The 26,377-nt window shown below is 42.4% G+C and overlaps 1 long non-coding RNA gene across 1 annotated transcript; it reads right to left on the bottom strand.

Annotated features, from left to right (window-relative positions):
• On the bottom strand, positions 1-24,465 carry LOC130284560 (uncharacterized). The gene is made up of 4 exons (XR_008847073.1): positions 24,332-24,465; positions 23,662-23,793; positions 22,369-22,471; positions 1-230 (listed from the first exon to the last, which is right to left on the bottom strand). It is a non-coding gene; the product is annotated as an uncharacterized LOC130284560 (long non-coding RNA).
• Positions 24,466-26,377: the final 1,912 nt, after the last annotated feature.

Raw genomic sequence — 26,377 nt, forward strand, 5'->3', positions numbered from 1 at the left:
TGGCCAAGTCAGCTGGAAAGTGTAATGTTATTTAGCTTTCTAAACCTAAGCAGGAAATACAGTATTTACAGTATTTCTAATTACAGATTCAATGCAAGATAAGTCTAGTCCAGGAGTAAAGGAGATAAAGGCAAGACAACCATCAAAATGACCTTGAGGATGTCCATCTCCTTTGTGCTCTGCGTTGTAACTTTCCATAAATACTTGAGGTCGAGCTTAAAGGGGAACCCCTGTGGAAAGAAAAAAATATTTTCAAATCAACTGGTGCCAATAAGTTAAACAGATTTGTAAATGAATTCTATTTAAAAATATTAATCCTTCCAGTACTTATCAGCTGCAGTATAGTACAGAGGAAGTTGTGTAGTTCTTTCCAGTCTGATCACAGTGCTCTCTGCTGACACCTCTGTCCGTGTCAGGAACTGTCCAGAGCAGGAGAGGTTTTCTATGGGGTTTTCCATCTAGAGAGCACTGTGGTCAGACTAGAAAGAACTACTCAACTTCCTCTGAAGCATACAGCAGCAGATAAGTACTGGAAGGCTTAAAGGGATACTCCGCCCCTAGATATCTTATGCCCTATTTAAAGGATGAGGTATAAGATGTCTGATCATGGGGGGTCTAGCCGCTGGGACCCCTGCGATCTCTGGGCCGGCACTCCAGTAAACTGCATGAGCGGAATATGGAGGTGTATTGGAATATTGAAATGTGGAGAACCCCTTTAAGATTTTTAAATAGAAGTAATTTACAAATCCATATAACTTTCTGGCACCCGTTGATTTAAAACATTTCTTTCCCACCAGAGTACCCCTTTAATGAGAGAACATTTTATTGTCACATTTAGAGATAAGCGAACTTACAGTAAATTCGATTCGTCACGAACTTCTCGGCTCGGCGGTTGCTGACTTTTCCTGCATAAATTGGTTCAGCTTTCCGGTGCTCCGGTGGGCTGGAAAAGATGGATACAGTCCTAGGAAAGAGTCTCCTAGGACTGTATCCACCTTTTCCAGCCCACGGGAGCACCTGAAAGCTGAACTAATTTATGCAGGAAAAGTCATCAACTGCCGAGCCGAGAAGTTTGTGACGAATCGAATTTACTGTAAGTTCGCTCATCTCTAGTCCCATTGAATCTAAATGCATGGATATTTTAATTAGTGTTGCTCGCGAATATTCGCAATTCGAATTTTATTCGCGAATATCGCATATTCGCGAATTCGTGAATATTCGCGAATATAGCGCTATATATTCGTATTTATGAATATTCTTTTTTTTTTTTTTTTTTTTCACAGTACACATGACAGTGATCATCCCTCTCTGCTTCCAGCTTATGTGGTGTAAGAAGGCTCTAATACTACTGTGTGAGACTGATGTGCGAATTTTCGCATGTGCGAAATTATGTTTATGCTAATTTTCGCATATGCGAATTGTCGCTTACCGCATATGCGAAAAATAAAATCAGAATATTACGATTATGCGAATATTCGCGAATATGACGAATATTCATCCATATATTTGCGAATATTCGCGAATTTGAATATGGCCTATGCCGCTCAACACTAATTTTAATACGTACAAACAAAAACAGAAGTAAAAGCGTCAACAAAAATATTTTAGCAATCGGGAGCTTTAAATGCATTTTTAAGCTTTTTTTTTTTTTTTTTCAAAGGAACGGGGATATATGTTACCCCAGAAAAGATCTTTCACGCACAAGGCAATAAACAAAAAAGCCGGGAGATTGATTATTGTAGGAATTTGCAAAACTGCATACGGAATGAGGTCTTTCTGCTGCCTTCTCTGTGATCAAAACCAGACCTGCAGCATAAATCTTCTTTAATTAATACAGTATAAGAAACAAATTATACAGAGGGTTTTATTGGTTTTCTCTAATCTCGGCATGATGCGAGGGATAGATCACCATTTGCCATATGTTCCCTTTCAGCGGAATATTTATCATATCTGCAGGCTTCACGTCCATACATTCCTTGGATTCCTAAAGTTTCGTAGTTGTTATTGATGGCAACGGGGCATGCAAATGTTGGGCGGCTACTGGTTGTTAGCATATGCTGCTGTGATTTAAAAACAAAGGAGGCTGGAAATTAGAATCGGAGGACCCACTGGTAAGGAAAGGCTCTACAATGGTGGCCTTCAAACTGTAGTCCTCCAGATGTTGCAAAACTACTACTCCCAACATGCCCGGACAGCCAACGGCTGTCCGGGCATGTTAGGAGTTGTACTTTTGCAACATCTTGAGGGCCATAGTTTGGAAACCACAGCTCTTTAAAGGGTTACTCAGCCCATAAACATCTTATCCCCTATCCAAAGAATAGAGGATAAGATGTCTAATCGCGGGGGTCCGGCAATCACCCAGTTATCTGATACACGGAGTAAACTCTGCTACATGCCAGATGATGGTGACGGCCACCGTCACTCCCCCTCCATTCATGTCTAGAGGGGAGCATGAAGGCTCTGTAGTAGCCATCACGCCCCCTCCCATAGACATGAATGGGGGCATGGCTTGGCATCACGAACACGAAAGCCCCAACCTTCCGAGTTCAGTACATCCGCAGTGCTGGCCCAAAGATCGAGGGGGATCCTAGAGTCCGCAAACCCCCCCGCCCCCCCGGATCAGACATCTTAGGGGATAAGATGTTTAGGGGTGGAGTACTACCTTAAACAATCAAGTATAACCAGAAGACAATACAGTTTGGAGACCACAACCTTTCAACAATGATGGGCCCCAAAGAACAAACAGAAGACAACACATTTATCAGTTGTAGTTCAACAACATCTGGAGTGCAACAGACCGCAGCTCTTCAACAATCATGGGCCCCAAAGTACAAGCAGAAGACAACACGGTTTAAAAACCACAGCCCTTCAACAATTATGGGCCAGTTTGGAGACCACAGCTCTTCCACAATTACGTATGGGCTCCAAAGTACAGGCAGAAGACGACACATTTCTCAGTTTTCTAGGTTTGCAACATCTGCGCCCCAATGCAAAATCTGCAACAGGGCCCCATATGCCAATTATATTACTGGTCTCTAATGGGGCAGATGTGCTTTGGGACCCCCTTAGGCACCCGGTGAGACTACCTCTATAGCTACGCTCCTGGCCCCAAAGTACAAAGAGAAGACAATATATTCATCAGTTTTAGTTTTGAGACATCTGAAGGGCCACAGTTTGGAGACAACAGCTCTTCAACAATTACGGGCCCAAAAGTACAATCAGAAGACAACACATTTACTCACTGACTTTGGAGTCCATCAGTTGGCACTAGGTCTATTCCTTATTCACAAATAACCTATCAGATGTTACTGATGATCTGTGCAGTGTGTGCACAATGAGAGCAACCAGATTTTTGGCATGAGTACAGCTGGCCATACATATTATAACGCTGTCTGCCAAATGCTCATTTGTCTATCAGCTATCTCTCGCAGACCACTGACACTCAGGCATGCTTGTAGGTGTTCTGAATGGGAGATGCAAGTCAGCTGGAGTCAAACTCAATCCTATGGTAGGTAGTCTCCTTCATCTACCAAGAGTCCACCGACACTCGGGCATGTGTGGTGCACCATGGGGTGGGATGCGAGGTGTAAGGGGGCAGATATTATGGCCCCAGGGGTATATGGTATTAACCCCTTCTTGTCGTGATGCCAGGGTGTGGTTTGGCCTTATAACCACCCGAAGGTAGTACCGCTAATCCTAGGTCAGGCAGGCGCAATAAAGAGTCCAAGGCCAGGTTAAGGGTAACGGTAGCTTTACTAAGGTAAGACAGATGGTACAGTCTATACAGTTCAGCCAATATCCCAGAGAGGTGGTCAGTGACACAGGAGGACCTCACAAGCTTGCTGGGACTTGCAGTGACTTGACAGACTATAATGCAGGCCGTGCTGACTATGGATGACTTGACTTGAGATGGTGACAGACAATTGAGATGACAGACAATTGAGATGACAGACAATTGGGGGCTGCGCTTGAGGCCTCCAATGCTCTGGACACAGACACTGTTTGGCTTGACTCTTCCCGCTCTACTCATCAGTCCTCTGAGTGCTTAGGCCCCACCCTTCAGAGATGGAGGATTGACGGCCCCAGCTGAGGCAAGGTGATTGGTCACATGAGCACATCTCTGAAGGTGGGGGCCAGAGCGCTCAGGAGAGAAACAGCTGGAAAGTAAGGATAAAAGGGTACTCCGCTGCCCCGGCATTCGGAACATTTTGTTCCGAACGCTTGGAGCAGGCAGTGGGGGGTCGTGACGTTATGGTCGCACCTCTTACAATGTCATGCCATGTCCCCTCAATGTAAGTTTATGGGAGGGGGCGTGGCAGCCACCATGCCCCCTCCCATAGACTTGCATTGAAGGGGCATGGTGTGACGTCACGAGGGGCATGGCCGTGACGTCACAATCCCCGACGCCCGCACCAACCTTTCTAAATGAAGCCAGGTGCTGCACAGATATTGCGGGGGTACCAGCAGCGGGACCCCTACGATCATACATCTTATCCCCTATACTTTGCATAGGGGATACGTTTATTTCCCTGGAGTGCTAACTTTCTCTGCACCGCCACCACAGAGAAAAATAAGTATTATACGTTTTCAGTTAAATGCATGAACATGCCGTGTCTTTCAGAATGAGCAATGCTCTTGGTAGATGAAGGAGATAAACTACCAGAGAAGTTTGGCACAAGCCTACTTGTATCTCCCATTCCGAATCCCTACAAGCATGTGTAATGTCCCAGCATGGAATGTGGCTCCATACTGTCCTCCTGTCCTGTCAGGCAGAGTCCCTGCATGTCCCCAGGGCTCCCCTGCAGCATCTCACACAGTACGTATAGGTTTTGTACATTAAGAGCATTGTACCTTTAATTGTTAGGCACATGTTTGTATCACATGTTCATTACTCAGAGAACCCCTGATACCAGGTGACCTCCCAAGTGACCTATGGGCTCCTTGCACAGCCCCCCTATATAATATGGGGAGGGGCTTTGATCTCTCTCTTTCCATGCTCTTAGCTCATTAAAGTCAAGTGTTCCAGTGTAACCTGGCTTTGGCGAAAGGAGAGTGAGATTATCTCTGTCAACACTGCTGCTGCACAGAATTAGTTAGGCCTGCCACTGCCTGTTAAAATTCAAGTAAAGTATAAGTTTAGTCAGCTTGGGTCTTTCACGGTGAATCCTCATGGCATTGTGTAAAGTGCTTCCAGTCCATGATAGAGAGAGCTCTAAAGTATGTAATTCACCTCCGATAGAGAGTATGAGAATATAATCTAAAGTGCCAGAAGAGATAAAGGGAACAAGTGCCCTTCTGCTACTACTGGGCTACTAGTGGGCCTCTGGCAGGAGGCAGTGCCATGTGATTTTTCACTCCATAAAGCTAACCAATCTAACAAACAATAGGGCATTGTAGCACAATAACTATCTTAAAGGGGTACTCCAGTGGAAAACATTTTTTTTAATCAAATGTTGCCACAAAGTTAAACAGATTTGCAAATTACTTCTATTTAAAAATATTAAGCCTTCCAGTACTTATCAGCTGCTGTATGCTCCAGAGGAAGTTGTAATTCTTTCTGGAATTCTATTCAGTCTGACCACAGTGCTCTCTGCTGACACCTCTGTCTATTTCGGGAACTTCCCAGAGTACAAGCAAATCCCCATAAAAAAACTCTACTTCTCTGGTTAGTTCCTGATACAGACAGAGGTGTCAGCAGAGAGCACTATGGTCAGACTGAAAAGAACTCCAGAAAGTAATACAACTTCCTGTGGAGAATACAGCAGCTGATAAGTACTGGAAGGGTTAAGATTTTTATATAGAAGTAATTTAAAAATCTATACCTTTCTGGCACCAGTTGATTTAAAAAGAAATTGTTTTCCACTGGAGTACCCCTTTAAGTCTCACTAAGTTGTCTACTACCATGGAAAGAAGAGAATTTAGTTACATCGACCCTATAGATTTACAACCTGTATATAGCTACCGAGAGGACCAATACCTGCTCTCATACGCAAACAGAAAAGTTGTATTGTGAACTGCCTTTACTCTGCTTACAAAGACTGTATGTTTGCGCAGAAAACCTCCTCGGTAAAGAAGCTGTATTGTTTTATGTCTGAAAGATTGCCTGGCTGCCATTATTTGCACCAACATTATGGGCATTCCACACCTGAACCCAAACACTACACCCCTACGAGTGCCCAGGGTCATAAACTTGCAAAAGTAAGAACTAGGGTGGCTATTTTTCAACTTTTTTCTCTGGGTCTGGGTCACTTGATACACTACATCAACACTCTACATCATCAAATGGAGGAGGAGCTGCATAGGAACAATTTTCTGCACAATTTAAGGCACATTTCCTATGTAAAACATGTAGCTTGTAGTGAAGATATCGTTCGATCGGAACAAAATTTTGCACTTGAGTTGCCCTTATAGGTGGACAACTTTTGCTCTGTATTTTTGCTGGAGAACAAAAAGTACTAGCTGGCCCATTCATACCATCTATTATCGAGGATAATGATATCTAAACTTATCTCCTATACACAGGATAGGGGAAAAGTGTCTAATTGCAGAGGGTCTGACTGGTGGGCCTCCCGCGATCACACGTACTGGCTTGTTCTTGCCCTTTGGGGTGAGAGGGCAGGACTAATGGACTTATTCCACAGGGTTTTCAGTAGCAGCTCCTAAGAAAAGCCTGTGTGATGAGGAGTTACGACCTACCGTTTAAACGCATACATGCAATCAAACAGTGGTGGCAGCAGAGAGTATATAAACCGATGTACATAGAACCCATAGTACCCATAGTGGACACACTGTGACAAATCTTCTACCACATGACAACTGTTTACTTCAGCAGCAGAACAGGCACCAAGATATTGCACAAGCACCACCCCTCAGGTTCTACATTAGGCATAAAGGAGTATTCCTTAAAGGGATATTCCACCCACAGACATCTTATCCTCTATCCATGCCCCCTCTATTCATGGCTATAGAAGGGGCCGTGGCGACCATCACGCCCCCTCCTATAGACATGAATAGAGGGGGGGTGGCGTGACATCACAAGGGGGGGCGTGGAGTGACATCATGTCTCCGGCCACCCAAACCCAGTGTTCTAAACATGCGGAGATCGCGGGGGGTCATGAATAAGACATTGTATCCCCTATCTGTTGGATAGTGGATAAGATGTCTGTGGGCAGAATACCCCTTTAAAGTCTGATGAATCGTGTCCTTTCAATGGGACTTGGTAGATTCCTGGCATTGCTGCTGTAGACGCAGGTAGTATTTGAAGCTGCAATACGATTATGAGGTCGACTCATTAGGAATTACCCCAGATTATAACCCACGATACATCAGTATAACTTTGTTTTACAGATGCTGAATTGGTTCCTTTTTGTTTACTTGGGTTGCTGCTCACAGGGAATTACATTTGCATATGTTTATTTCTTGCATATGCTAATTCATTTTGCAAGCCTTATAAATACTAGTGATTTTATAGAGCCTGCGAACTAATTACTAATTATATTCTCGCAAGAATTTGCATACCGACTCTTATATCTAAAAGCCACAAAATGTTACCTAGAAGTATAGAATACTAGGACGAATATGATGTTGATTTGATTCTGTAAGGTATGTGCTTTTTAAAGACATGCTGAAAACCCAACACTTAAAATTACTGGGAGGATGGGAAGGGAATTATCAATGCCAGGCTCCATTTTCCTTCATTAATCTCCATGTCCTTGCTGTTTACTGTTTGGTATTCTGCATAGTTAACATCCACAGTATGGCCACAAGCCCCCCATCTTTGACATTGCACAACGCCGATCTTAGATTAGCACAGAAACTTATGATGATCTATATTTGGTTGTGGAGAACTGTGAATGGTGGGTCTTGGAGTTAATATCTTAAAGCAGTACTCTGCCCACAGACTTCTTGTCCCCTATCCAAAGGATAGGGGACAAGATGTCTGATCACAAGGGTCCCACCAATAGGAACCCCGCAATCTCTGTGCAGCAGTCGTGCCACACCTGGCATTCTAAACAGTATGTTTAGAATGCTGGGCTTCGGTGGCCGGAGACATAATGTCACACTACGTCCCCTCCTTTCATGTCTCTTGGAGGGATTCTCCATGCAGACATTCCATTGTGTAAACATAGCCTAAATGTTAGTGTTATAAATCAGGATCCTGTGTTTTCCAGAATTCAATAGCGCAATCTAGTCTTGGAGCAGGATCTAAAGAATTATGCAGGCTTCAGCTTTAAAATCCCTCCTGGAAGTATAGACTTATCTGTAGGGAATTGGTGGAGTTTGGGAGAAGAACCAAAGCATATTCAAACCAGCAGGGATTGACAACTTGAAGATAGTACAGGTACCAGGGTCATGTGCATTATCAAGAGCTTAACTTATCAGATACTTATCTCCTATTCACAGGACCCCCTCCCCTGCAATCTCCTTTATGGGGCCCTGTCTACTTACCCATACTGTGCTCAAGCCACCACCTTCTCAGACGAGTGCAAGTGATGGCACACTTGGCCAATAACCCATCCAGTGATGTCTGGCTGGAACCGGTAATTAGCTGAATATGTCGTCCCTTGAACCTGGCCAGGAAGGTGGGGGTTGGGGAGCCCAAGGATCCAACCACTGGAACTCCCCCCGCAATTTCCATAACAAGGTGCAAATCTTCTGCTGAGTGCTCTGGCCCCCACCTATGAAGCCTTCTCGTCTTGGCAATGGCGGCCCGCTCAGCCTATCACCGGCCGCAGTGGTGTCCTGTCCTCAATCTCTTATTGGATAGGGGATACATTTTTAATATCTGAACGACCCCTTTAACAAAAAGTAAGAAAAATATCTAAATATTACATGCAGATTGCTTATCTCTTGTGGCATCAAATCACATTTTGCAAATCTTGTGAGCTTACACTCCATCCATTTTTCTTAAAACTTACAGCCAGTCTAAGATGGTTTGAAAAACAAAAACAGACTGACATATATAACTTCTAAAACTTCTTTATTGAATCTGGCTAAAAGCATCAGAGCAGCATATGAGTAGTACAGCAAACACACTTGGTTTATGTGATTCTGACCTGAAGGGTCATTACTCAGCACAAAAGAGTAAAAACCGTAAAGGTCATAAACTTGTAAGTCTATTGCTGTACTACTGACATTTTGAGGATTTTATCAAGATTTAAAGGGGAATTCCAGGAATTTTTTGTATTTGACTATGCTACAGGGGCTGTAAAGTTAGTGTAAGGTAGTACCGCTAATCCTAGGTTAGGCAGGCGCAGAGTCAAAAGCCAGATTAAGGGTAACGGTAGCTTTACTGAGATAAGACAGATGATACAGTCTATGCAGTTCAGCCAATATCCCAGAGAGGTGGCCAGTGACACAGGAGGACCTCGTAGGCTTGCTGGGACTTGCAGTTACTTGACAGACTATAATGCAGGCCACAGTGACTATAGATGACTTGACTTGACTTGAGATGGTGACAAACAATTGAGATGAATTGACTTACTCAGGACCGACTGGTGGCTGCGGTAATGGCTGGACACAGGCACTGGAACATTTGACTGGACTTGAACTCAGCAACACATGAGGTGTAAGAGAAGAGAGAGATTGCAGCTCCACCCCTTGTAATATAGGGGGGCTGTGCAAGGAGCCCATAGGTCATTTGGGAGGTCACCTGGTCACTGGGGTTCTCTGGGTAACAATACAATCATGTGGTACAAAGACTTAAAGGTATATTACACTTATAATACATGACTACACATACTGTAACCTGTAAATACTATAGGGTTTGCTGCAGGAGAACCCCAAGTGCACGCAGGGACTCTGCCTGACAGGGCAGAAGTACAGTACGGCAACATCCCATACTGGGACATTACAGGATTCCATACTGGGGCAAAGAAGGAAACACAAAAAGCTAGCCAAAGTGTTATGGTAATCTCACAACATAGCAATTTACCCCCTAGACATGTGCAGATCCTTCCTAAGCATGTCCATTACTGTCTGGCAGGTATGTACTAAAATCACCTTATGGTGGATAACCCCTTTAATAAAAAATAAAAAAAAGTTTTAGAAAAAGTTTTATATGGACCAGTCTACCTTCTTTTTTTTCTTTTTGTATTGCTAGTTAGTTGCTTTTACATCACAGAGGTGAGTTGACCATTTTCAATTTTTATTCTCAAAGTATGAAATGGTTGCTTTAGTACAGCATAAGAGTCAATGGGATTTGTTGACCATCCTGCAGCACCAGTTATGGCCCGTTATGACTAACGGTCATTATTTTTGATGGCACAAAAGACAGTGCATGCACTAATTTTTGTCCCGTCATAAGGGCCATTCAAATTTTAACATTGAAGTCTATGGGTGACGGATGTTCACAATTGACATCCATTAGTGCCCATTATTTTAATGTCCATTATGACTCGTTATTTGTACTGCGCATGCTCAGAACATGGAAGTAAAAAGACGGACATAAAATAAAGGACTATAACGGATTAAATAACAGTTGATAATGGATGGAACATGCCCGTCTGTCATCTTTTATCATCCGTTATGTTCAGTTATTTTGTCTATTTTTTCATGACCTCTTTCAGCAGAAAACAGCTGTCAAAATGCAGGAACATGAGGGTAGTATGAAAGAAGCCTAAACCTGTGTGATTATACATTTTTGATACAATGAGCTTAGTCCATGGATTAATTTGTAATGTTGCAAATTAACATTTTTGAAATTTGGGAAAACTATTGCAAAATTGCAATGGAACAGCAACAAAACTGTAATTCTACAAATAATTAAATAAATAAATACATAAAATAAATAAATCTACTTTCCCTTTAAATGGGTGGTCCCCCCCCAATTCTGAATTCTTTTTGTAAAAAAAAAAAAAAAATAATAAACAGAGATGGTAAAAAAAATCCCTGGAAATTATGCCCGCAATATTTGGTCCAATTCTCTCCAACACATCAAGCCATCACATTTTTTTCTTGACAGAGCTGGCCCTGTTATTGGTAATTGCGGTTATTGTGACATCTAAATATTCAGGATTGACAACTTGTTGGGACATAAAAGCTCATAGGGGGAGATTTATCAAAATCTGCCCAAAGGAAAAGTTTGTAGAGTTGCCCATAGCAACCAATCAGATCACTTCTTTAATTTTTGAAAAGGCCTCTGAAAAATGAAAGAAGCAATTTGATTGGTTACTATGGGCAACTCAGCAACTTTTCCTATGGACAGGTTTTGATAAATCTCCCCCACAGAGTGAATAATGCACAATAATTATCTATTCCAGATTGCTTCTGTCATCACTTAATTTAAAACAGCATAGGAAATCACTAAAAGAGCTACTCATTGGAAGTAGAGATTAGGAAATCTCCCAAAATCTGAAAGGAACCAGGAGCAGGGACACTTGTCAAAATATGGCTCACAACTTAGTTAACACTTACTGAGCTGGGTACATTCAGAATGTCCAACCCAGCAGCAATGCAGTAAGCAGCATCTCTGTATTCATGCGGGTGGCTACACACATTCACTGGGCCCGATGCTCTGCTCAGTGTACCGGAACAGGGACTCTTGTCTTTGAGGGGAATCCATGGTCCTGCATTTGCTTGCTCAAAATCAATCATAAAAAGGTTTCAGATTTTGTCAACTAAAGTCAATAATATTTAGATGCACATTTGTATGGCATTTAGTTGTTTTATTTATTTTTTTAAATTACCATATTTTTCGTCATATAAGACGCACCTCATTTTATAGGATAAAAATCTAGAAAATAAAGATTCTGAACCAAATACAATGTAAAGTATAGGACAGTGATCTTCAACCTGCGAACCTTCAGATGTTGCAAAACTACAACTCCCAGCATGCCCAGACAGCCGTTGGCTGTCCGGGCATGCTGGGAGTTGTAGTTTGGCAACATCTGGAGGTCCGCAGGTTGAAGACCACTGGTATAGGAGGTAATACTCACGTGTCCCCGCCGCTCCGGATCCGTCACCGCTCGTCACCGCTGCCCTGGATGTCGCCCTCCATCGCTGTCACCGCGTCCCCGGGGTGTCCCCGTCGCTCCGGAACATCTCTGCTGCCCGGTATCCTCGCTCTCCGTCGCCGCCATTACGTCGCTACGCACGCCGCTCCTATTGGATGACGGGAGGGCATGCGCGACGTGATGACGACGAAGGGGAGCGCCAGCCATGCAGGGGATCCTGGCACGGAGCAGACACCGAGGAGGCAGGTAAGGTCCCTCCTGGTGTCCTGTAAGCTGTTCGGGACACCACAATTTCACCGTGATGGTCCCGAACAGCCCGACTGAACCGCCGGGTTAGTGTTATTTTCGCTTCAAACGCGGCGGTCAGCTTTGATCGCCACATCTGAAGGATTAATACAGGGCATCACCGCGATCAGTGATTTCCTGTATTAGCCGCGGGTCCCGGCCGTTGATGGCCGCAGGGACCGCCGCGATAGGTGTGAATTCACCTTATAAGATGCACCAACTTTCCCCCCCCAGTTTTGGGGAAGAAGAAGTGCGTCTTATACGGCAAAAAATACGGTAATTAATATTTCAGAGAGACTTCCAAAATTGTGCTTGTGCATAGAACACTAACTCAATCTTCCCATCTCCTTGGCTGTTGTAATATTTCAGTATATATTATTTCAATATAACTATTGCTTACAAAATGGCTTCCAGCTGTGCAGAAACCCTCTATTCACTGCAGTAACTTCAGCATTCAGTTCCAGAATGAGAGCCAGATAAAGGTAGAAGACTATTCATTAGCCGGATAATGCTGATAAACTGACAACGTCGAAAAGAAGGAACATTTTTCATTTCAACCTGTTTCGGCTAAGTATAAGGGACTTCCAAGATCAGGGACATTTATTTCAACTAGAATAATTAGATTCATTGTGGTTAAATTGCTTAATTGTTTGCAGTCACGTCTTATGCCAAGACAGAGATCTCACACGGAATAAGTGAAGATTTCGAGAGTCCCCAGCTCTGCAGGTGTCGAAGTGCTCCATTCATTCCGATACCAGTAACCACGCCTTGTAATTACCTTGGGAAGACCTGTCACTTAGTTAGATGATACTCATCATCAAGCTCGTCTCTACTTTATTAAAGCGTATGACCTCCAGCTTTTCAATTCTGTTATGCAGATGCGTTTCTCTGTCAATTTAATTAGAAGATTAAAATTCCTCCATATTTAATTCCTTCTCTCATTTTTTTTTTCCTGTCGGACGGTAGATTATTAAGATTAATATACATTTGCTGCAGAAAACAAATAACCAGATACTAGATACAGATAAATGAGTTATCTCAGGAGCTCGCGGTTTACGAATCATGTTTTGTGAAACATTATATGGAGTAAATTAAAAGGAGAGAAAACTGGATTAAAAAAACAATTCAAAATGTAACACTTTTGTGAGGAGTTATACTATAGAGGCATCCCATGCAACAGCTATCATTGTATTGTAGCCATAGGGTCCAATATACCAAATGTAGTCTACTTTTGACTACTGCATTGCTTCTTACTGTAAAAGAACAGGGACTACTGTCAAAATGAAAGGAGCTCCTGCTCTTTACATAGTTTTCATGGCATCTTGTACTAGGGTGCCATAGATGGAAATATGTACTGAGCATGAGGCATTCACTGTATTGGTTGGGTGCAGGGTGCTTGACCCAGCTAATGTAAATGCATAGTTTCCACTTTAAATAATGTAAGAATGTTTAGCAGTGTATAACTCATTACTACTTACTAAAGATGAGCAGGGACTCCTGTCAATATGATAGGAGTCCCTGTTCCTCTATGTGAAAAGTGTTGTTGTAAATATACTCTCCCACTCCTTGTTCCTATCTGTAGCCTGGTCCAGATCAGGGTTTTCCTTTACAGTTTTTTGGCCACAGACAGGAGCAGGGAGATCGTAAGAATTTACACTGAACAATTTAGAAGCTGAGCTGCAAGGCATACAGCACATGCCTGACAACTCAGCAACTAAATTCACCCAGAGTAAAAATTGTGATTTAAAACCATATATATATATTTTTTTGTAAAATTAGGAACAACTTGTTCTGAATCAAATCCCCCAAACAAACCCTATGTTATCTTATATGGCTGTTATACCCCCTTCTACAGTAATTTTTCTAAACGTTATGAAATAAATAAAGAAATCAAAAGACCAGACTACACTAGGGTTTGTTTGTAGTCTGTTGCTATAGAGACACATTGAGCTGTAGGCCCAAAGCAATTTCAATCAAAACTATTAACAAACTTGCTCCACTGTTTTAGATACATTAAAGGAGTTGTCCACCATAAGGTGATTTTAGTACGTACGTGTAATGTAATGGACATGCTTGGACATGTAATGGACATGCTTAGGAAGGATCTGCGCTTGTCTTGGGGCTAAATGGCTATGTTGTGAGATTACCATAACACTGTGGTTAGCTTTTTGTGAACTAGTATTTCCTGTTTGACTTTTCTTTTTTTGACTACAAATCCTATAATTCCATTTTCCTCCCTCCCACACATCAGCCACCCCACCCATTGAAACATAAATGAGCTGCTTCCATTCAAAAGACCAGTGGTTTTCAATCAGGGTGCCTACAGCTGTTGCATTAGTTTCAGATTGATCTCTCTCCCACCAAGCGATCCCTCCACCCGTTGAAGCAGACAGGCTCCCTGTCATCAGCTGACTAGGGAGTCAGGTCCCGGCCGCATTGCAAGCTGGGAAAAATCTGAGACAACAGTAATTTTGTATGCTGATAAAAATAAAAATTGAAGTGAAAACCACAGAAGAATTGTGAGAAAACCATCACACACACAGGTACAGACACTATATTATGAACTACACTAACTTTACAGCCCCTGTAGCATAGTCAAATAAAAAATTTCCTGGAATACCCCTTTAACATTGTGTAAAGGGTGTACATGGACTTTAAAGGGGTACTCCGGTGCTTACACATCTTATCCCCTATCCAAAGGATAGGGGATAAGATGCCTGATCGCGGGAGTCCCGCAGCTGGGGACACCCGGGATAATGAACGCGGCACCCCGTTTGTAATCAGTCCCCGGAGCATGTGCGCTCCGGGTCTGATTACGGTCGACCGCAGGGCTGGTGGCGTGTGATGTCACGCCTCTACCCCGTGTGACCTCACACTCCGCCCCTCAATGCAAGCTTACGGGAGGGGGCGTGATAGCTCTCACGCCCCCTCCGGTAGGCTTGCATTGAGGGGAGGAGCATGACGTCACAGGGGGGCGGAGGTGTGACATCACACGCCGCCAGCCCTGCGGTCGCCGGTAATCAGACCCAGAGCGAACACGCTCCGGGCACTGATTACAAACGGGGTGCCGCGTGCATGATCCCGGGAGTCCCCAGCTGCGGGACTCCCGCGATCAGGCATCCTATCCCCTGTCCTTTGGATAGGGGATAAGATGTGTAAGCAGCGGAGTACCCCTTTAACTAATACAAATTATAGAAATCTATACAACCCAGAGACTGACTAGAATGTTTAAGGTAATTTCACGGAGATTTTCAGGTAATCGAGAGGCTACCAGCTGTATATTTTATTTAAATGAGTTGTGGAAACAAGTCAAACAAATATATTCAGCAAAACTAAAAAAAAATGTTTCTGTTATAATTATTATTATTATTATTTTTCTTTTTCTCCTTTTTACCTATGGATGGCGCAAGGTGAACTTTCTCAAGAGAGTAAATGTTATTAAAAGCACTTAACCCTGCCTGGCTCTGGCTATCAATTATATCCTCCATTTACACTATACAAAGCTGATGGCTTATTGCAAGTTCGAGAGGTTTCCCTATAATGAGATGTTAATTGAGTACACCTGTAGTTGGGGAAAGTTTTCATGGACAATTAAGTCAATCATTTTACCACAAAATCCGGCAGATTTCCCCAGGCTTTCAATGTGCTAAAGCAAACCTAAAATATAAACTCTTGTATAATTTAGGGAACAATCTACTTCCAACATTTATTTAGGTATCTGTGCAGAAAGTATCACTGGAGGGGATCCTCTTAATAGTATTGTGAACATAAACTGACTAGATGCTTCAATACAAACAAACAAAAAGAAAAAAATACATATTAATGCAGATATTCTAATTTCTGGGTAATGGCAGAGCTGGAGTGCTTGCCTGTATATTTGATATACTATTTATTGTGGAATTAAACTGTATTATTATTGCTAAATATTTTATATGCAAAGCTATAGGATTTTTCTATGCAAAGCTTCATTAATATTTCTAAAACGTATAATATAGGTGATTGTATTAATAGTAATAAGTGACACCATAATAAAAAAAAATAATAATAAAGAATACCTTATGCTCCCAGATATAAATGTTGGATTGCTACAGATAGGTAAATGATTACAGGTGTGATCTGATTAGATACTGAGTCTTGCCAATAGAGGGCGTAAAGGTGCTTGCCCTATAAAATGGCTCTCAGAGGCTACTCTTGAGTAGGATACCTCTTGGTGAGAGATTGTTGACAGCTTGACATGCTTCTATATTGCAGTCGAAGGGATTTTGCCTAGTTGACAGACTTTGAGAGGGGCCATCATTCAACATCAACAAATTGCCTGCCATCTAAGTCGTCTAAGTGTTGGGAGCAGTGATTACACACAGGCACACACCAGTGCCTTCATTAATGTGGGCAAAAGGGGCAGCTGTCCTGGGCCCTGACATTCCTGGGGGCCCAAAGTAGCTTGTTCTCTAGCCCCACTTTAAAGCAGCTAGCCCTTAAAACAGTGAACCTGCGGCCGGGACTGATGGGGCACATCACGCAAGTGACTTTCCCGCACAGGAGGACGTCAGAGACGTCACACGTCAGTCCCAGCTGCCCCTTTTGTGTCTGTAAGTGTATCTGTCTGTAGTGTGTGTCTGTAAGTGTATGTCTGTAGTGTGTGTCTGTAAGTGTATGTCTGCTAGTGTGTGTTAGTCGGTCGGTCATGCAGGAGGGGGGGGGGTAGTGTGCTGTCTAAACTTATGTGGGGAAACTATGCTTTCTACCTGATGTGGGTGAACACTGCTGCATACCTAATGTGAGGGAACTATGCTGTCTACCTAATGTGGGGAAACTATGCTGTCTACCTAATGTGGGGGTACTATGCTGTCTACCTAATGTGGGGAAACTATGCTGTCTACCTAATGTGCGTGGACACTGCTGCATACCTAATGTGAAGGAACTATGCTGTCTACCTAATGTGGGGGTATTGTGCTGTCTACCTAATGTGGGGAAACTATACTGTCTACCTAATGTGGTTGAACACTGCTGCATACCTAATGTGAAGGAACTATGCTGTCCACCAAATGTGGGGGTACTATGCTGTCTACCTAATGTGGGGGAACACTGCTGCATACCTAATGTGAGGGAACTATGCTGTCTACCTAATGTGAGGGAACACTGCTGCATACCTAATGTGAGGGAAATATGCTGTCTACCTAATGTGGAGGAACACTGCTGTCTACCTAATGTGGGGAAACTATGCTGTCTACCTAATGTGGGGAAACTATGCTGTCTACCTAATGTGGGGGAACACTGCTGTCTACCTAATGTGGGGGAACTATGCTGTCTACCTAATGTGGGGGAACTATGCTGTCTACCTAATGTGGAGGAACACTGCTGTCTACCTAATGTGGGGGAACTATGCTGTCTACCTAATGTGGGGAAACTATGCTGTCTACCTAATGTGGGGAACAATGCTGTCTACCTAATGTGTGGGAACACTGCTGTCTACCTAATGTTGGGGAGCACTGCTGCATACCTAATGTGAGGGAACTATGCTGTCTACCTAATGTGAGGGAACACTGCTGCATACATAATGTGAGGGAACTTTGCTGTCTACCGAATGTGGGGAAACGATGCTGCCTACCTAAAGTAGGGAATTCATAATGTGGGTCTAAGATCTGTGCGTGTTTGTTTTTTGTCGGGGGTAGGTGGGGATGAGGTAGTGAGATTGACTGTGCTATTGTGTGTGTGTGTGTGTGTGTGTGGGGGGGGGGGGGGGATTGCTTGCCCAGGGTCCAATCAAAATTAAAGATGGCCCTGGCACACACATGACAAAGATGCTCCGGAGGGCCCAAGCAGACCAATAGTAGATAGGATTGAGGATTGTTTGATCTGCCAAGAAGCCTTCAACAGTTTACTTGCCCACCATTCTGGTAGTGAGTGCTTTAATCCTGCCTAGACTGTGGAGCGGCACATTGCCCCAACTACAGGTGTGATCATCTGGGGAGCCATCGCATATGACTGTTGTTCACCCATAGTCGTGATACGAGGGGCACTAAAGGATCCGCAATATGTGCAGGACATTCTGAGGCCACATGTGTTACCTGTCATGGCAGGGCTTCAAGTGCTCATATTTCAGTCAGATAATGTTAGCAATACACAGCGAGGGTTTCACAGGAATTTCTCCTCCAGTCGCAGAGTCAGACCAAATTGAGCATTTATGGTGAGTTAGTTTCAGCAACCTATAAATATGCAAGATCTGCAGGCCCAACTGCAACATCTCTGGTAAATGTGCTACAGGATACTATAAAGAACATGTACCAATACAAGTTGCATGGCATATGTGGTCAGAAAAATGTGTCATGATCAGTTAATGTAGGAGACAGAAGATGGAAAGTGATGCCAGTGAAGTGTAACACTGATGGTAGACAGCCTCCACTGCACTTTGGCAAATGGCAACAGTTTCAATAGGGGGAAGTGTGCATGTACGTACTATTGATTTAAGGGTTCTTGCACATCCCTGACTCTTGCCCTCCTCCAATTCCTGCCAGGTACCACCTATATAACCCAACTTCACCTATTCTCTGGTGCCTGAGCAACATTATAGTTATATACAATATAGGTTCCAGAACTTCCAGTATCCTGTGTTCCTGTGCTCTTAACCTAAGCTTAAATCTCATGACTTGATCTCTGCCTGATCCTCCTGCACTTCGTTGCCCTCCAGTGTATGAGCCGGATTGTTGACCACACCTCAAAATTCCAAGCTAGTGTAACATCACCTGGCAGCTCCTGAGCCACTAAGCTCTGCTGCATCAGACTCTAGTTGCTGCACTAATACCATCTACAATGTCAGATTGCCCCTTCTGCCTGTAAACCCAGTGCTTGGCACTGGGGCGTTCTGGCCTGCTAGCACTTAACCTCGACTACTCTTGCGGCAGTGACCTGGTGCTTCCCCTGCAGCTGAAGTTCAGCTTCCGCATCTTGGAAAGGAATAAAGGGTGAAGACCAGGGGTACACTTAGGTAAATGTTGCAGCAGGTCCACGACCGTTGAGGCATTACACAAAGTCAGGGGCAACCATGAATAAGATACCGGGCAAATCTGTTTGATCATCAGTTTCCCTTAAGCGCTTTTGTACTGCACCAGTAGGTAACTGAGCTGGAATACTAAATATATGTGATGATACCCTAAGAACAACCATAATTGTAGGGAAATAAGTACAACTGATTACGCTAGAGATCTGGTGCAATTTGCACCATAACACTGACTTAAACCCCCTTTTCAATGTGTTTGAAATATTTTTTTAGACACTTTTGTGCTATACTCAACAAGGGGTTGTGGCTTAGTGGTAAGAAAGAGTGGCTCCAGTAAAAGTGTGCTACTTTTTGGGGGCAGAGTTTTGGTGCCAAAGTAAGCACACTTATAAAACTTGTGAACTTAGACTAGACAGTATCCCAGGACATCATACTAGTGTGCCTAGGTAAGTGAACCACATTAATTGGCTGTGGGGTACTCATTTGCACTATAATAGGTTTAAAACAAAAATGCAATGTGCATTTCCTGCATTTGCTTTCTGTCCTATACATTCTATTTGTATTCTAATTACGACTAGATTTTTTTTGGTCTTTTATGTGAAAGCTTCCTTTGAGCTGATTGAACGTGACTACTGGAAAGCCTGAAACAGGCATAAAACGGGATGTGTAAACAGCAGGCATTATGTAATTGGGACATTTCTTGGTTAATGAAACTGAACACAGAACATGGTTAAACAGTTTTCAGTTTTTTTAAGGAAGCAGATTGAGCTCATTTAGTTGGAAAATATTAAGTAATCCATATGTTCCCATCATTAGCTGTGGCAATGTTATCTATTGCATATGTCCACAATGATTCCCAAATTTGTAATAAATATTGTTGAGCAAAATCATACCAGGCAAAATGAAAATGTCGTAAAACTCTGCAGAGTAAAGTCAGCCAAGAACATAGATAGATAAAAAAAAAACAACAAAAAAAAAACTACATTGATGTATATCAGATTCAAAATATAGTAACAAATAATAACAACAAAACAGCAGATTATAATACAGTACATATAGTTTTGGACAGACACAATAGGAATAATGTTCTACTATTATTACCGATAGTGTGCATTATTAGAGGGAATGTATCACCAGATACTGTTATTTATTATTTATATTGTCTGATCGTACATTTTTATTTCCCTTTTTGATTATTATTATAGGGCAACCACACTCACTGTTTATTTCATTAGGTTCACCTGTTTAATTGCTTGTTAACACAAATAGCTAATCAGCCGATCACATGACAGCAACTCAAGGCATTTAGGCATATAGAAGTGGTCAAGTTGCTGCTGAAGTTCAAACTGAGCATCAGAATGAGGAAGAAAGGGGATTTAAGTGACTTTGACTGTGACACGATTGTTGGTGCCGGACAGGATGGTCTGAGTATTTTACAAACTGCTGATCTACTTGGAATTTCACGCACAACTATCTTTGGGTTTATAGAGAATGGTCTACAAAAGAAAAAATATTCCACTGAGTGGCAGTTGTGGGGAGGGTAATGCCTTATTAAGGTCATAGGAAATATGTAGGCCCATCACTAAAGGACAGGCAAACCAAGCAATTGCTTGGGGCCCCGAGCAGAGCAGGTGCTTGTTGTGCCAGGCCGTCCTCCTGCCCCTATCCCAGTTTGGCAGCTCGCCCTGTCGGACGGCCAGGCCAGCAGTGCCAGAGCCTGGAGCGGGAGGCAGAGACTAAAACCACTCGGCCTCCGACTCCTATTGTGTGTGCCCGGCTTACCTGTAGTTGCCGGGAACTCAGGATGTCCCCGCCCCCAGTTAAGTTCCGTACAGCTACGCGCGGCAGCCTCGTATTGACGTTCGCTCACGTCACGCTCCCAGAATTCAAGGGCAGGCGTTACTATGTCCTGATGCCGGCCCTAGGTATTCTAAGAGCGTGACGTGCACGAACATCATTACCGGTCCGCGCGTAGCTGTGCAAGAACTTATCTGGGGACTGGGGAAGGTTCTGCCCTGAATTCCTGGCAACTGCAGAGCCTCTCTGCAGCAGAGGTACCAGCTGGAGGGTCTAATCTAGGGGTACTACTTGACTACTGGGGGAGGGGGTCAATCTGGGGGTACTACCTTCCTGCTAGGGGGAGAAAGTTAATCTGGGGGTACTCCCTGCCTACTGGTGGGAGAGGGTTAATCTGGGGGTACTACTTGCCAACTGGGGGGAAGGAGATTAATCTGGGGGTACTACCTGCCTACTGGGGGGGAGGGGGTTAATCACTGTATGATTTATTTAGAGGTACATTTGTTTATACTTTATTGTCCTACCTATGTTAATGTGTGTGTGTGTGTGTGTGTGTGTATATATATATATATATATATATATATATATACACATACATATATATATATATATATATATATATATATATATAATTTCCTTTTTTTTTTCATTATGTACCCTATTATAACCAACTATGATTGACATTTGGTCGCTCACCGTACTCCAAGGTATACCAAATAAAGTAGCCAGTAAGTGTATATGGCAATGCTGAGCTCCTATTTTCTACTGTTTGCAGTATTTAGAGAGATGCTTTACTACAGCTACATAGTCATGGGAACTAATACACTGAAAGGGGCTCATTGACTTCTGTGGGAGAGTTTTGTAGGCATGCTCTGTGACTTGTTCAGAGGTGACTGTGCAAGGAGGTGGGAAATGTAACTATAACCTATAGTGAATGGCCTGATCCCATCTTATCTATGTACTGAAGTTTTTAACCGGAGCCCTAGAATCATAAACAAATCAGACAGATTTGCCGAATTCAAAGTAAAGTAAACCTTTTTCTAAGTATTTTTTTTCTGTAAGATAAATGTACCCATGGATAACATTTTTATTGTTTAACTCTTATGTCTGTGCTGTGTCATAAAAAGGAACTGTGTTGGAAAATTTTAAAATTCACTCTAAGCCTTTATAGCAAAGCATTTTTGTTATATTTAGAACTTTTTGCTCTTATTTTTGCATTTGCAGTCAAGGCCTAATCACAACAACAATCTCCCAGACACATTTGCTGAAATGTGTTTACAAAATCTGACTTTTCATTCTGAAGACTTTCGGTGTGTTTTGGCTTTTTTTTTTTACCTCTGTAATCAGAGCCACGGGGTGCTGAGGGATCAGGTTCCATTATAAAAGGTTTTTCACGTTAACACGGTCCAGTGAGTTTGCTGTTGAATCATGTGGTCTTCTGCAAAGAATATATTCTCTAAATAACCTGCACATCACCCAAATAAACCCGGCTGAATTGATCCCCCAATAAACTAAGGGCCAGTACTGAAAAATGAAAAAAATAAGAACTATTGTGCAGGAGCATGCTGCATGATATTATACATACAGTAGATGTAATGAACAAAAAACATATAAAAGCCTTGACAATAAAACAGCCTAGACCATTTCATTTTAGAGCTCAGAAAATTAATATTTTCATATAATAAATGAACGACTAGGAGGAAAAGAAAATTAGGAAATTAATTTGTATGTTATTTTTTTTTAATAAGAAATAAGTAATTGAAATTAATTATTACTTATTAAACCTTTAAGGACTAAATTAATCAGGGGTCAGTCATCATACAGCATCTAGCTCCAGTCCCTGGAAATATGTGGCACTTAGTGCTGAAGTTTTCTATGTTCCTATACCCCTTTCGGCTATGTTCACTTATAGTTTTATTTACAGTATACACCTCCAAAAACAGCCATTTACATCATTTTTTCCCCCACTACTGAATTCTATTGAACTCAATGGGTAAATGCTTAAGAGTGTACATCTAGTTTAATTCTAAGGCCATAGTTATGCAAACTGTAAATGTAAGTTCAAGGTATTGTTTTTGTTTTTTTAAGCCATTTTAAAGGAGTAAAAACATTTTTCTTCTTATAACAACTGGTGCCAGAAAGTTAAACAGATTAGTAAATTACTTCTATTAAAAAAGTCCTAATCCTTCCAGTACTTATCAGCTACTGTATGCTACAGAGGAAGTTAAGCTGTTCCTTCCAGTCTGACCACAGTGTTCTCTGCTGCCACTTCTGTCCATGTCCGGAACTGACCGGATCAGGAGAGCATTGCTATGGGCATTTGTTTCTGCTCAGGACAGTTCCTAAAATGGACAGAGGTGGCAGCAGAGAGCACTGTGGTCAGACTGGAAAGAACTACACAACTTCCTCTGTAGTATACAGCAGCTGATAAGTACTGGAAGGATTAAGATTTTTAAATAGAAGTAATTTAGAAATCTGTTTAACTTTCTGGCACCAGTTGACATAAAAACTATGATGTAAAGTTATCACCAGGGATACACTTTGTCCTATGAAGAAACTTGGTCATATTTGATGGCAAAAATAGCCAAAAGAGGTCAAAGAGGTCTGTTGAATGCCACTAGTACCCACCATGTGATGGATCTGGCAGCACATTGTGGCTTTTGTAATGAATGAAATATTAGCAAAGCCTATATGTAGTTTCTGGTACAAACACCCCCATGTTGCTCCTGGTGTGGGTGGTATGGATATATTTAAGAGTACCTGTAATAAAAAAATAAAAAAAAATAAAAAAAAACATTTTATATATGGTGTATTAATGTATGGCAAACAACTTCATAACTGAATGTAATTTAAAAAAATGTCATTTCTATCTGTATTTACTGTTTGAAAAAGTCACCACTAGGGGTCTCCCTATATGTCCCGGCCACATAGATTTCAGACTCATGCTGGCCTGGCATGAGTACAAAATCTCAAACTGCAGCCGGGACACGAGACGAGCACAGTGCAGCTCCCTGCCTGCGAGCGCTGGGACTGCAGCCTTCAGTCACACAGCTCCGCTGGGTCACTCGCACCCCCCTACGCAATGCTGCCTCACTTGCAAAGACAAAAAATAAATGAATATCTGTCATCCTCGCTGCCTTCAGCCACAAAGCTGTCAGCCCTGCATTCCACTGCGGCTGTCAGCTACGCTGCTGTCCCTGCAGCTGTGACCCCTGCTATCTGTTCACAGCTGTGGGCACTGTGAGCAGACGGTTGGGCTGTGCGGCTGGAGGCAACGAGAATGACAGAGCGGTCTCACCTTCTCCTGGCCGGTCTAGTGAACCCTGCAGTTTTTTATTGTGCTGCTCCTCCTCGGCAAAGTGAGGGCAGAAGCAGTCCCCCCAGCAGGCTTCAGCGACGTAGCGCCTGTTGGGGCACGCCCACACCTTCCTGCCGGGAGCTCACATAATGTGTGCAAGAGAAGAGGTAAGATACAGAGCTTTTTAAAGCTCTTAAAAAAAATTTTTAAGGGCAGGGGGGGTGTTAGGTGTAATTAGGGAACATAGCCTGAGTTAGTTTAGAAAAGTTTATTTAGTGACAGGTACTCTTTAAGGGGGAGATTTATCAAAACCTGTGCAGAGGAAAACTTGCCCAGTTGCCCATAGCAACCAATCAGCTTGCTTCTTTCATTTTCATGAAGGCCTGTGAAAAATGAAAGAAGCGATCTGATTGGTTGCTATGGGCAACTGGACAACTTTTCCTCTGCACAGGTTTTGATAAATCTCCCCCTAAGTGAGTGTTTTAAAGCATAAAGACCACAATGGTTATGGATATGCTGACTCTTCTTATCTAAGTAGACTGTCTTAAACTATCAGAACAGACCAGGTTGTGGCTTTTTGTAATTTGTATCGGTAGCGGACACATTTCAATGGCATGCCGTTTTCATTGTCAATATCTTCTATTTGACAAAAAGCTCTCCTCTGATGTCAATAAGTCTAGCTTAGAAAAGTATACATGGCAAAATGCTACGTGAAACAGAAAAATGTCAAAATGACCCTAACACAAAACTATAATAACCAAACCCATTTTATGGTCTGAAGAGTTTTCTAATTCACCTGAATAAACCTTAACATTGAATTTCCAGCAAATGAAAAGCTCTGAATGTTGACTATAAAGATAAAAAAATGAATCAAAGGTTTTCAAGCAAAAATTTATGTAAAAAAAAAAAAAAAAACATATAATAAATGACGATTACAGAAGTATTCCCAATGTGAAATGTGTAACAGGGACCCCAACTACCATGTGCCATTTATAATACTAGTGTTTCCTTATGTGGCAGAGGGCTCTTGAAACCCCTCTGGCACCAGGCTCAGGTGCGACTATATCTTTAGCATTAGTCTTCTGACCAGTCGCCACACAAAGAGGTATAGGCTGCTGTTTTAGATTGCCCCAGTGGAAATCCTGACTAAATGCCACGCAGGCATTGAGGTGTCCCAGCACAAGTATTTTAGCATGGTTATATTGCTAAATTGCACTTTTTCTGTTACCAGGAAATGACAGATAGTAATATGGATGAAAACCCTTTCACATACATGTATTTATATTCACATTCACTTTCTGCTCTCTGTTGCCACCGCTGGTGAACAGCATTACTGCAGTTCAATTTCTAAAATAGAAATTGAATAGAAATAGGTGGGGCTATATACTGTAATTGAAGAGTTTATTCACTTTATAGAAACATATACCCTATATCTAAAGTATAGGAGATAAGTGACTGATTGTGGACCTATCGCTATCTCCTGAAAGAGGCACAGCTCTCGCCTCTTCATGCATGGGTCACCCACTTCTCCCCAGTGCTTAGAATTCCCCCCCCCCCCCCTCATGATAAGACTCATCCTTTGGATACGTTCTATTTTATGAAGGGAATAATCCCTTTTTGGGTTATTTCTGCCATTTGTTTTACTGAGTGGAGTTAAAGCAAAGTTGCTAAAGCTAACATGTACAGTCTTTATCCTTACCTGAGGTTGTTCTGGCTTAGCTTGTGATAGGTCTGTTGACTAGGTAAAGAAGATACAGTTTCTTCTTGAGGAAATCAGCATTAATGGTGTGTGGAATTTTTTAAATTTAGAAGTAAAATTTGGAGTGAAGTCAGTTTGCAATGAATCAATTTGCTAATTTCCAAACATTGCTTATGTAATATAAGGCTATGTTGACACGGCGGACTCTACTGGAAAAATTCAGCTCGGAAATTCAGCAAAATTTATTGCACAGTATGTGGAGTGGGGATTACGCTGTCCCATTCACACGGCGGACTGTCCATGGCAGATTCTGCATTCCGGATCCTGCAAAAACATTGAACCTGTCA

This window comes from Hyla sarda, chromosome 8 (assembly GCF_029499605.1).
Source record: "Hyla sarda isolate aHylSar1 chromosome 8, aHylSar1.hap1, whole genome shotgun sequence".
Lineage (NCBI taxonomy): Eukaryota > Metazoa > Chordata > Amphibia > Anura > Hylidae > Hyla > Hyla sarda.